The 11379-nt window shown below is 40.8% G+C and overlaps 1 protein-coding gene across 1 annotated transcript in view; it reads right to left on the bottom strand.

The window, feature by feature from the left end:
• Nucleotides 1-8637, bottom strand: part of exoc2 (exocyst complex component 2) — a 59700-nt gene extending 51063 nt beyond the window's left edge. The window contains exon 1 of the mRNA XM_054751998.2: nucleotides 8570-8637. The gene's annotated coding sequence lies outside the window, so the exon portion shown is untranslated. The remainder of the gene's footprint in view (nucleotides 1-8569) is intronic.
• Nucleotides 8638-11379: the final 2742 nt, after the last annotated feature.

An 11379-nucleotide genomic window follows, 5' to 3' on the forward strand; every position in this document is an offset into this window, starting at 1 on the left:
TATTAACCGGGTCAAATAGTTTTGCCCGGTTAACTGCTTCAAGTACGTCTGCTGCGTATATTTTGTGCCACTAGAGGGTGCAAAAGTGCCACTGTCAAAAATGTTTACTAGGTAACAGCCTCAAACACGGAGCGGTTAGCAAAGAGCACGGCGTGGGAGCAGTTTATTCTTAGTGATTTCATTCTTGGAACACGATAAGCCTCGCATCAACGCCTTGCAGAACATGGCGCAGCAAACTGAACCGAGACCAGCAACGGGTCAGTCTGTCATGATGCTCCTGCTTGCCTCCGACTCCTAATTTTTCTAGTAAAATAAAAACTGTTAGTATAATTATTTAGTTCAATGTAAGGAAACTAAAGTGTTTTGGCCCTAGAATGCACTTATATGCACGCAATCGCAAGCAGCGCTTTGTAATTGATGCCATACGGTCCGTGCAACAAGTTATGAGTCTGACGTACAATTCAATTCAATTCAGTTTTAGTTGTATAGCGCCAAATCATGACGAGAGTCATCTCCAAGGCACTTCACATAATAAACATGCCAATCCAGGTCAGTTCATTAAGCCAATCAGAAAAAATGTTTCCTATATAAGGAACCCTGCAAATTGCATCAAGACTTTACAGCAATCCTCATACTAAGCAAGCTTATAGCGACAGTGGAGGATCTTGACTCAGTATAAGCAGCCATCCACTAGGGATGTGTATTGGTGAAATTCTGGCAATACGATATGCATCACGATACGGGGGAGACGATACGATATACCACGACATATTGCGATACATTCAGCCAGACAATAGTAGCAATTTTTTTTAGACTGAATCTATTGTAGGAAATTTCAATAAACTGCCCAAACTGATACTTAACATGTTTATCGTGATGTATATGAACCATAATTAAGAGATTTACATTTCAATAGTGGAAACAAAACCCACTGCACACTGCTGCCAACTAGAAGTCGGCTTTTGAATTGCACCAAAGGAAATGAAAGTACACAAATGTTCGCATGTGAATTCTTCCCAAAATTCGATACACGGCATTCTAATATCGATATAATATTGCAGGAAACAATATCACGATATATTGCCATGTCGATATTTTCTTACATCCCTACCATCCACCACGACTCACTGGGGATCGATTGGGATTTCAGCTGTAATCCCACTCTCTCTTTCGGTTTCGGTTAACTGTCTTTTAATTATCAAGGGGCATCAATATCTGGTTAAAGAAATTTTGGAAAATGTGCATCCCTAATTTAAACAGCATTGAAGACTTCTGAATTTAACAGATCTAGAATTAACAATTGAAATATTCATCATATCAGACCGTGAAACGTGTACGCTTGTAAGTGATTTTCTCTGTCAGAGAAAAAAGCTGTTGCATTAACGTAGATTTTAAATGAGTCACCCCTCCTTTTCCATGGACGCGTAACCATAGCAAAATGTTTTGCTGCCGCGCATCTCCCATAAATGTGTGTGTGTGTGTGTTGCGGGGGTGGGGGTGAGAGACTTATTTTCACACAAAACCTAAAATAGAGTTTCCCCTTGTTCGAAAATAAGCGTGTTCTTGGTATCAAAATGCATTTTTAAAATTGACGAACATCATGTGAAATCCATGGAACAAAACAAGCGGAATTAGAAAATAGCGTTTTTAGCCCTGTTGATTTGCATTCATTTTTTCGTTCTTCCGGGGACCCACCCATGGTCCAGAAGTGACTATTGGGCCATTCCCATCTGTACCGGGTCGGCCCGGGCCGGGTAGCCCCAGTCGGCCCCAGCCTGGCCCGGTTGATTCCACACATCCTTGCCTTAAGCCCATGTGGGCTGATTCTACCCACCAATCAGAGGCTTGCTCTAATGGAAGGTGTGAATTTGCTGTCAGCAGTGGGTGTGTTGGCCCTGGTCGGCCTGAAGCAGACCCCCTCGAGAAGAGGGCTGAGAATGAGCCTTGGTTGGCCCGGAAAAATACCAGGCCACCCAGATATGTAAATAACCTACGCTACCCGGCCCGGGCCGACCCGGTACAGATGGGAATGGCCCATTAGGCTCCCTATAGACCTACGCGATAACTGGCGCATGCGCGCTGGATCCCCCTCCAATAGAAAGAATAGGTGAGCCTTTGGTCACAGAGGTTGTTGACAGAAACCAGGTGGAGTCTCAACTCAGACCAGGATGTTCACCCGGAAGCACAAGCTCTCCACAGGTCACCGTTCTTTGTTCATTTTACGACAGCTGCGTATAACTTGTGGACTTTCTTTTATTATGGAGAGCCAAAAAGATGATGGGATGCGGCATCAGAGACTTATAAACTCTCGGCAGCAGGTAAAAAAGTGGATTTCTTAAATTATAACATGGATTATTTTGACCATAAACCAGCAAAAGACTGAATTCATGCTTTTGCCTTCATGAATTTAGCCTTGTTTGTTTTGTCGCAGAATTTGCATAAATTGGTGAATATTAAGCATGTTTGGCAGCAGCAGGTGATGGCGGGGCAGAGGAGCTGAAACCTGGGCCGGATCCAGTGCGCAACGGCGCGCAACAGGCTCCAGCAGGTGATGACGGGGTGGAGGAGCTCGTTCCTGAGGGGGAACCAGCCCACAGCAGGGTACACCAGTCTCCAGCAGGTGATGGCTGCATGTTTTTTATTCCCAGCGGGGCAGGGGAGCTCATTCCTGGTCCGGCGCCGGCCCGCAGCAGCAGCGCGGTATAGCCTACTTAATTTGGTATATAAGTCGCTCCGGAGTATGTCACAGAACCGGCCAGACTATGAAAAAAAGTGCGACTTATAGTCCGGAAAATACGGTATTATAGTTTTTTTCAAATAAACTGTTGTTTTTATTTATCCGCTCATAAACCATCATTTATTAAGCAAGCATAAGAATAAGAAACGCGTTAATAGTACAAATTTATAAAAAAGCTGCACTACTCATATACACCTTCCCACAACAAGGCATGCTCTTTTCTAAACAATTGTTAACTCATTCACTGCCATTAACGACTAAAGTCGTCATTTTAAATTCAACCATTCACTGCAATGATGACTTCAGTCGTCGTCATTGGCATTTTTTTTTTACTGTGTGGGCGTCGGACGAGCCCCCGCACCGTGACAACAAACATCTCAGCTCTAAAGCCGATCTTCAGCCGCGTACGTCACACGTCACGTGATCAGGAAGCAGAATATCCATGTGTTAGGAGATCGTTTTGGGCCGCTGCTGTAAAAAAAGTGAGACGCGAACCGGAAAAGCTTCTGCCGATCACAATTCAACAACGGATTATGAAAGAACGGATAACGCTCAAAACGCACAGATTCTTCCTGATGTAAGAGGTTAAGTCTATGCTTTGTTTTGGTAGTTTTGGCGTCGACATCATCACAGAGCGCAACATTCTGTGACTCTAAAAAAATAAACAGTGAAAACTGCGAGAAACGCTGGCAGCAAAGAGCTTTAGCCATCAAGAAACGGCTGGCAGCTGGCAGTGAATTCATATGTGCCGTACCAAAAAATAAATAAAAATACATTTCACCAGCCAAACAAAGCAAAGTTGGAAAGAAAAGCAGAAATAAAAATCTAATTATTTAATCTATGGTTTATTTTCTTAACACTGACTACCTCAGTAAGTCTGATTAAGGCTAAAATATGTTTTTGCAGTGAACCTGTGTCTAAAGTTATGCGTTTCTCTTTGTCACCCAGGCTGCAGCCCGTCTGCCTGTCTTTGAGCTGTTCTGCCTTGACTGGGTCACAGAAACCACAGTGTGAAGACCAGTGGCCCAATAAGTCTCTCTGCAGGGAAGAGGGGGGCTACCAGGTGGGTCAGACTGCATGAACTGCTGCTTTACAAACATAGTCTGGCCTGACCCCCGTTGCTTGATTCACCCTGAGGTCTTTGGAGCAGCGTGACTGAGGGAAAGCCTCAAAACACACAACCCACCACAGTCCACCAAAACAAACAAGCAGGGCCACCCAAATTTTTCAATTAGAGCCCCAGGAGGGGACAGGAAATGGATGAGTGTAGCTTTGCCCCCATGCATTCCCCTCCCCACTTTCCTCTTGCAGAGTAGTGATGACTCTGTAGAAGTGAAGGTGACAAACAGCTCAGTGTGGTCTTATGGGTGTGGGTTTCAACCAAATTAGGAACAATGCCCTTTAGGACACGCTGCTGGTTCGCTGTTAACATGTCATTCAACCACTCTCATTCACTTTCTCATCAATCTGCTGAACAAACACACACAGACGTGCTGTTTTCTCTGGACTAAACTATTTAAAAAGACTATGATACAACAACATTTGACTAAAACACACAAAAAAGGAATTACAGGAGCTTAAGCTTTATTGAGTCTGAAAACACTCCACTTAATGAGGCCAAAGAGAGCTAGAAAGATAAGAGCACACACAAAAAGTGCAGCTCTTAAATAACATTAAGGTTTTATAAGAGCAGGAACAGTGGGTGTGATCTTCGACCAAGTCAAAGTTTCTATAATTAAACTTTACAACAGTGTTCCTTTCAGGAATTACGTCATAATCATCTCAGAGTTTTAATAATAAATAATAATAGATTTTATTTCAACAGCGCCTTTCTGAACACTCAAGGACACTTTAGAGACAGAGATAAAATACACAACAATAAAAGAAATAACAGCATAAAACAAACAGACAGATTGGAGCAAAGAGAGTAACTATTGGAATGCTAGACGGAACAGGTGGATTTTGAGTCTGGTTTTAAAGAGAGTGAGGGAATCAATGTTACGGAGGTCAGGAGGGAGGGAGTTCCAGAGCTGGGGAGCAGAGCGACTGAAGGCCCTGCTCCCCATAGTGACCAGACGGAAAGGTGGGACAGAGAGGTGGATGGAGGAGGAGGACCTGAGGGAACGGGTGGAGGTTGAAGGATGAAGGAGGTCTGAGAGGTACGGTGGAGCTAGGTTATGGATGGCTGAATGTATATAGCAGAATTTTGAATTGGATTCTGGAAGTGACTGGGAGCCAGTGGAGCTGCTGAAGAACAGGGGTGATGTGGTGGAAGGAGGGAGTTCTGGAAATGATGCGGGCTGCCGAATTTTGGAGAAGTTGGAGTTTATGGAGGGATTTGTGAGGAAGACCGAAGAGAAGAGCGTTGCAGTAGTCAATACGGGAAGTGATGAGGCTGTGGACAAGGATGGCGACTGAGTGAGTAGTGAGGGAGGGGCTAGGCTGTTAATGTTACGTAGATGGAAGCAGGCAGACTGGGTAATATTGTTTATGTGGGACTGGAAGGATAGTGAGGAGTCAAGGATGACACCCAGACTCTTGACCTGAGGGGATGGGGAACTAAGGAGTTGTCGATAGGAAGTGTAAAGCTGTGGATTTTGGATAGTAAAGATTTAGTGCCGACAAGTAACATTTCTGTTTTATCACAGTTAAGTTTGAGAAAGTTCGATGTGAACCAGTCTTTGATTTCAGATAAACAATTGGTGAGGGAGGAAGGAGGAAGTGAAGAGGAGGGTTTGGGGGATACATAGAGCTGGGTGTCATCCATGTAACAATGAAAATGGATGTCAAATGTATGTAAAATATTTCCCAGGGGAAGAAGGTAAGTGATTTTAAAAGCAACAAACAAATAATCTGCTCTATGTGCAACCAAAAACATAATAATCACTATCAACACTACTATTTAGGAACAGACTAGGGATGCACTGAAAATTCAGCCAACGAAAACTTTTGGCCAAAATTTACTCAAAAGCTTATTTTCGGTTGAAACTCCTAAATCACCGAAACAACAGAGCCGAAACAGACGAACCCTGTTTTCATTTCAACTCGTTCATCCCTTATGTGGCAACTTGCTCTTTGCTTGAAAAAAACTAGGGTTGTCACGGTGTGAAAATTTTACCTGACAGTTATTGTGACCAAAATTATCACGGTTTTCGGTATTATCGCGATATCTTTTTAAACATGTTACATTTTCAGACAACTAAGTAAACCCTGTATATCAGGAAAATATTGTCCTCAGTTTGTGGCTAAATTTAGCCTAAAATGTGTTATTTAGTAATTATGTTGTTTATTTGTTTACATTTTTCCCCTTTAGTCTTTAAAATACCAATATTTGCACATAACTTCTTATTTTTTGTCTTTTTGATGTCATCATTTTAAAAATATTAGATCAGATGATACTCAGTACTCAAGTAGCCTTCTAATCAGATACTTTTTTACCCTTACTTGAGTAATAAACACTATATCAGGAAAGTATTGTCCTCGGTTTGTGTCCTTCCAGTGAGCTTTGCAGATGTGGGAAAATGTCATCAGGCAGTAATCATTGTTAAACTCATAATTGTTCTCGGAGAGAGACCAACTCTTATCTGCCCCTGGGAGCCCCGTAATGCATAGCGTCATTTCAACATGGCGGTGTCCGCGACACGGTTTATATGCAGGTAGCGGCGCTGTGGCTGCTTTATATAGCGACTCGTTGCATTCTCCCTCAACCCAAATCCTCGGATCACACATTTTAGCTAAAACGCTAACGTTAACTTGCCTTGCGTTGACTGTAGAGTTGTGGGTGATGGTCATGCAGATGTGTCATGAGATTTGAAGCGTTGCTACCTTTCACAGACACTTTTTCTGCACGTGCTGCAAACAGGATAGCCGTCTTCTATCAAATGTCCCTCGGCATTCTTCAGATATCCAAAAGATGCCCGTACTTCCCACTTTGTCTTGTTTGAGGGATAAAAAATGTCCTGAGTGCTGCCGTCTCCTCATTTGACCATTATTTCAGCTTTAGTTTCAAGAAAGTTTTGGTTGTAAACAACAAAGTGCGCATGTGCCACCGGCAACTTCAGCAGATGATACGGTGGCTTGTAAGGGTCACCGCGCCTACACCACAGCCACGGTAATCCACCGAGATAATATACTTTTAAAAAAACAAGAAGGTTATTATTTTGTCAACTTTTTTACCGGGGTTTACCGCTACACCGGTTACCGTGACTAGGGCTCGGGGTAAACAATTATTTTTAAAACGATTATTCTGACGATTATTTTATCGAATAGTTGACTATTCTAATGACTATTTAGACAAATAATCTAGTGATTATTTTTTATTGCACATTTAATAAAAACAAGAAAATCTAAAATAAATTCCTCCAAAAAATTGATAAAATTGTTACTGTAAGCGAATAAACACTACAGGCCTTCCATTTCGTATAACACTGCTTTTATTGAACCCTGAACCCTGAAGTTAACTGGCAGTCAGTGAAGCTGGAGGAGAAGCGGGGTGATGTGGGCGTGTTTGGAGGACTTGGTCAGAAGCCGGGCACAGGCATTCTGAACCACCTGTAGACGGTTCAGGGAGGTTCTGCTCAGGAACTACATGGACAAGCACCATCTTACATTGGTGATCTCAGTCCCTACACCCCCGGCAGGTCCCTGAGGTCCAGTGATCAAAGCCTACTGGTTGTGCAGCACCAGGCTTAAGACCAAAGGTGACAGATCATTTGCTGCTGTGGCCCCCAGACTCTGGAACTCTCTCCCCCTGAGCCTGAGATCAGTGGACTCAGTGGTCTCCTTTAAAAAGCAGCTGAAGACTCACTTGTTCAAGCTGGCTTTTGTATGACCTTCACCACTCTCTCTTTATTCTGCTCTCCCTACTTATTCCACCTTCCTCAGGATCCACTGATTTCCCCCTTTCCTATTCACTCTCTCTCTTTCTTAACATTTTTAATCACACGTGTCTATTTTTTGCTCATTTAAAATATATTTTCATTCATTTCTAAGTTATTTTTTATATTTTTTACATGTTTTGTTTTTGTGAAGCGCCTCGTGATTTTTATCTTGAGAGGCGCTATAGAAATTATATTTTCTTCTTCTAGGAGACCTAAAGTCGGGTCCTGACCCCTGCGTTGGGAAACACTGGTTTGGAATTAGACACTAATTATCTCTGAGAAATTGACCTCTTGCTTTTCAAACGAGCAAACAAAGTGCCTAAAGTTACGATTTAGATGAGTATCTGTGGGTAATTCCATCCTTAAAGCCTAATTCCCAACACAGACTCACAAGTTCATCTCATTCATGGTGGAAACTGTGCTGATTACTTAAAATTCATAAAAACGAAAAAACGATTTGTACCATTATTTAATACAAAAATAAATTGCCGAATTTTACTTGGATGGTTGGCAATTGTAGCGAAGACATGAAATTGTTCTAAGTTACAAATAAAGTAACAAACATTTAAAATATGATCAAATATAAACAGAGTTTGACTAAGCCGACTGCCCAGTCGAAACTGGCCCTTTCCGACCAGTCTCACATTCTTTTCTACAAGCACTGACCATAAAAAGAATTATCACACAGACGGTACGACTTACAAGAAAACCCAGTAGACGATTTCAAAGACAAATAAATAACAATCACCGCGTTGACAGCTTTGACAGCTAACTTTAGCCTACAGATAACATCCGCTAGCATTCCAGCTAGCTGGCCCGGAGGTAAACAATGGCTTTCACTTGAGTTCATACGAGCCCACAAGAAGCTGAAGTTCTGGTCATTCGTCCAATAATAGTTTTAACTGTTTCCGAATAAATAGGAATATATATTTTAGAGAAGAGTGAAACTTACAGCTCAAACAGGCTTGTCTGCAGCGACTATTTCCGGTGTCCGGTAACCGTTTCCTGTCTAAGACTTTCAAAATAAAGTTGTATAAATTAAATGTAGTTGAATATAAGCCAATAAGTAACTACTAGTTTAATAATTTATCCAGTCACTTGTTACGTTTTGTCCATTGAATTTATAGGGACAATAAACTTTGCATATTTTACTAAAACCATTATAAAAATGTATTTGAATTATTTTACTACATTTACAAATAAATGTACCTTCTCAAACTGTTTCCATTCCATTTATTTGATAGAGCACATTTAAAAACAGCATGTGAGCCGACCAAAGTGCTGTACAGGGGTAAAAACATATAAAGTTAAAAAATAATAATATAAATAATAGACAACTAGAGCATAGCACATAGAACCAAACAAGAGAAGTCAGTAAAATAGGTAAAAGAATAGAATAAATAAACCTAAATAAAATGGCAGAAAAAGCAAAGGAATAAAAGTAAGTCTTTAAGCGAGACTTAAAAAACCCAATGGATATCCAACGAGAGATCATTCCAGAGTTTAGGATTTTCATGATCTGGGTAATGTTTTCATTCAATTTGATATTAGTCTTGTTGCATTAGTTAATTACATATTTATTCTGGTTATTTTTAAAGGCTTTTAACAAATTTTAATTCCACACAAAATGTTAAATTTAATCTGCATGTTGCACAAATGTCTTGTTCTTCTGAAGAGCTGGGTGTCCATCATGTGAGAAAGCCTGAGCCCAGAGGGAGCTTTGCTCTTTCCTCATCTCTCTTTTCACGGTGCATCACTGCGGTATTTCCACTTGTTCTGGGAAAGGCGCAGCATCATTAGAAATGCAACAGACCACCCATGCTCACACTACAGCACTGATACCCTTACATTTATCCCACCAAATTGTGCAGGGCAGAAAGAATTCCTCTGATAAGGCAAGGCCCAGTCTCTGGGGGAACCATATTGTCCAATTACACGGAGTAATCTGATAATTAAGAGATTAAACTGTGACTTGGGAGTACAGATGCTGATGTAACACACAGGCTGTTTGTCTACGTAAACATCTGCTTAACGGCAACGATGATGGAAGATTCTCATCTTTTTCTTGCCAATTTTTGCCAGTCAGAGAGAACATCGGCGCTCCTGAATCTGCAGGTTACACGTTACTCACTCTAATATTTAGGACAAAAATCTATTAAAAGCCTCTGCATTTATAGTCCAAAACACTTAAAACAATGTAAAATAGTCATGGCGAGAATGGCTGCTTTACATAAATACAAATTCCTTTCAAACCAAGGCCTACTTATCTGCACATCATTCATCTTGGATTTTAGATACGAATGTATTGTTTTGTTTGACTGTGTATCATGTAAAAAGAAGAAAAATGTAAAGAAGTCATAGAATGAGGTAGGAAAATATACATTTAGTAAATATGGGTGAGAATGTGAGATATAAAAATGTCTTCGTTCTAAATGTTTGAAATTTGGAACATTTTTAAAAACACGTCAGCAGTGTTGGGCAAGTTACTTCAAAACTGTAATGCATTATTTATTACTTGTTACCCTCATTTTAAAGTAATTAATTACATTACAATATTACTGATTTTAAAATGTAAGGCGTTACACTACTTTTGCATTACTTTAAGTTACTTTCACCAAAACAACTTCAATATGGATCTGGTAATCTGACGCTCAGTGAGCTCATGACATATATGTGAAGGTGATGTGGTGTCTGAGCTAGGGTTGCTGTTAAAAACAGTCAGATATAATAACAGTGCTTTAAAATGATTGTTTATTAAGTAAAAGCAACAACAATCTGTACTCTCAGCATGATGCCATCTTATATTAACTGATCAGGGAGTGAGGTGGTGGGGTCTCCAAGCCTATATTTGCCTTGGTCCCCAAATGCCTTGATACGGCCCTGGATGTGGGACTGACTTCTGGGGAGATCTGATTCTATCACACGTATAAATATTAAATGCTTATATATTATTGCTTTTCACTGATAAAAATGTGTATTGGGGAGAAATCTACCTACTTTGTTTCTTTTTTTCTTGATTTTATTTGAATAATTTCCAGCCCTTTCTCTCTCTAACCTTCCTGCATGCTGCATGTTTTCTCCGTCTTCCAGAAAAAAGTGTTTCCTAGACTTCCTACTTTCTGTCAGCCAAAGGGATCTTCACATGCGCGGCGCTCCAGCAGCAATGAGTTGAAATCACCGCGGCACAGATTATGAACTCAGCTGAGAAAAAGTACGTCAGAAAAGCATAAAACACCAGAGAATATGCGCTGATATGAACGATCGCAAGTGAATTATTTTGTTTTAGTGGAGCGATTTTGTGAATGTTACAGCGGCCGCGTGCAGGACGCAGCTGAGCCGTTACCGCGGCGTCCTCTCTGCCTGCAAAGCTGAGTCCATAAATGACGTGATATATGCAGATACTGGATCTTTCTTCGGGTTTCCCGCAATTAGAATTTTTAAGAAACGCATTTTGATTCTGGGTTTAAAAATGCATTGTAATCACCGCGTTACTGACAATTGTACCGAGTAAATATTACCATTTTCTTTCCCTGTAATGCCTTACATTACCACATTACAGCAAAAACCAATGTATTACAGTAATTAATTACTTTTGTACCGCATTACTCCCAACACTGGCGTTAGCTAGCTTCGCTCGTCAGAATAAAAGACAAAAATGAGGAGAAAGCAGAGTTGTTGCAGAAGTATAAAAGGTTAAAGAAGAAATAAGTAATCAAACTAAATACAACCATCTCTCTTATTGAGCTGCACCTTTTTAAAGTT

The sequence above is a fragment of the Nothobranchius furzeri genome, chromosome 8 (genome assembly GCF_043380555.1).
Source record: "Nothobranchius furzeri strain GRZ-AD chromosome 8, NfurGRZ-RIMD1, whole genome shotgun sequence".
NCBI lineage: Eukaryota > Metazoa > Chordata > Actinopteri > Cyprinodontiformes > Nothobranchiidae > Nothobranchius > Nothobranchius furzeri.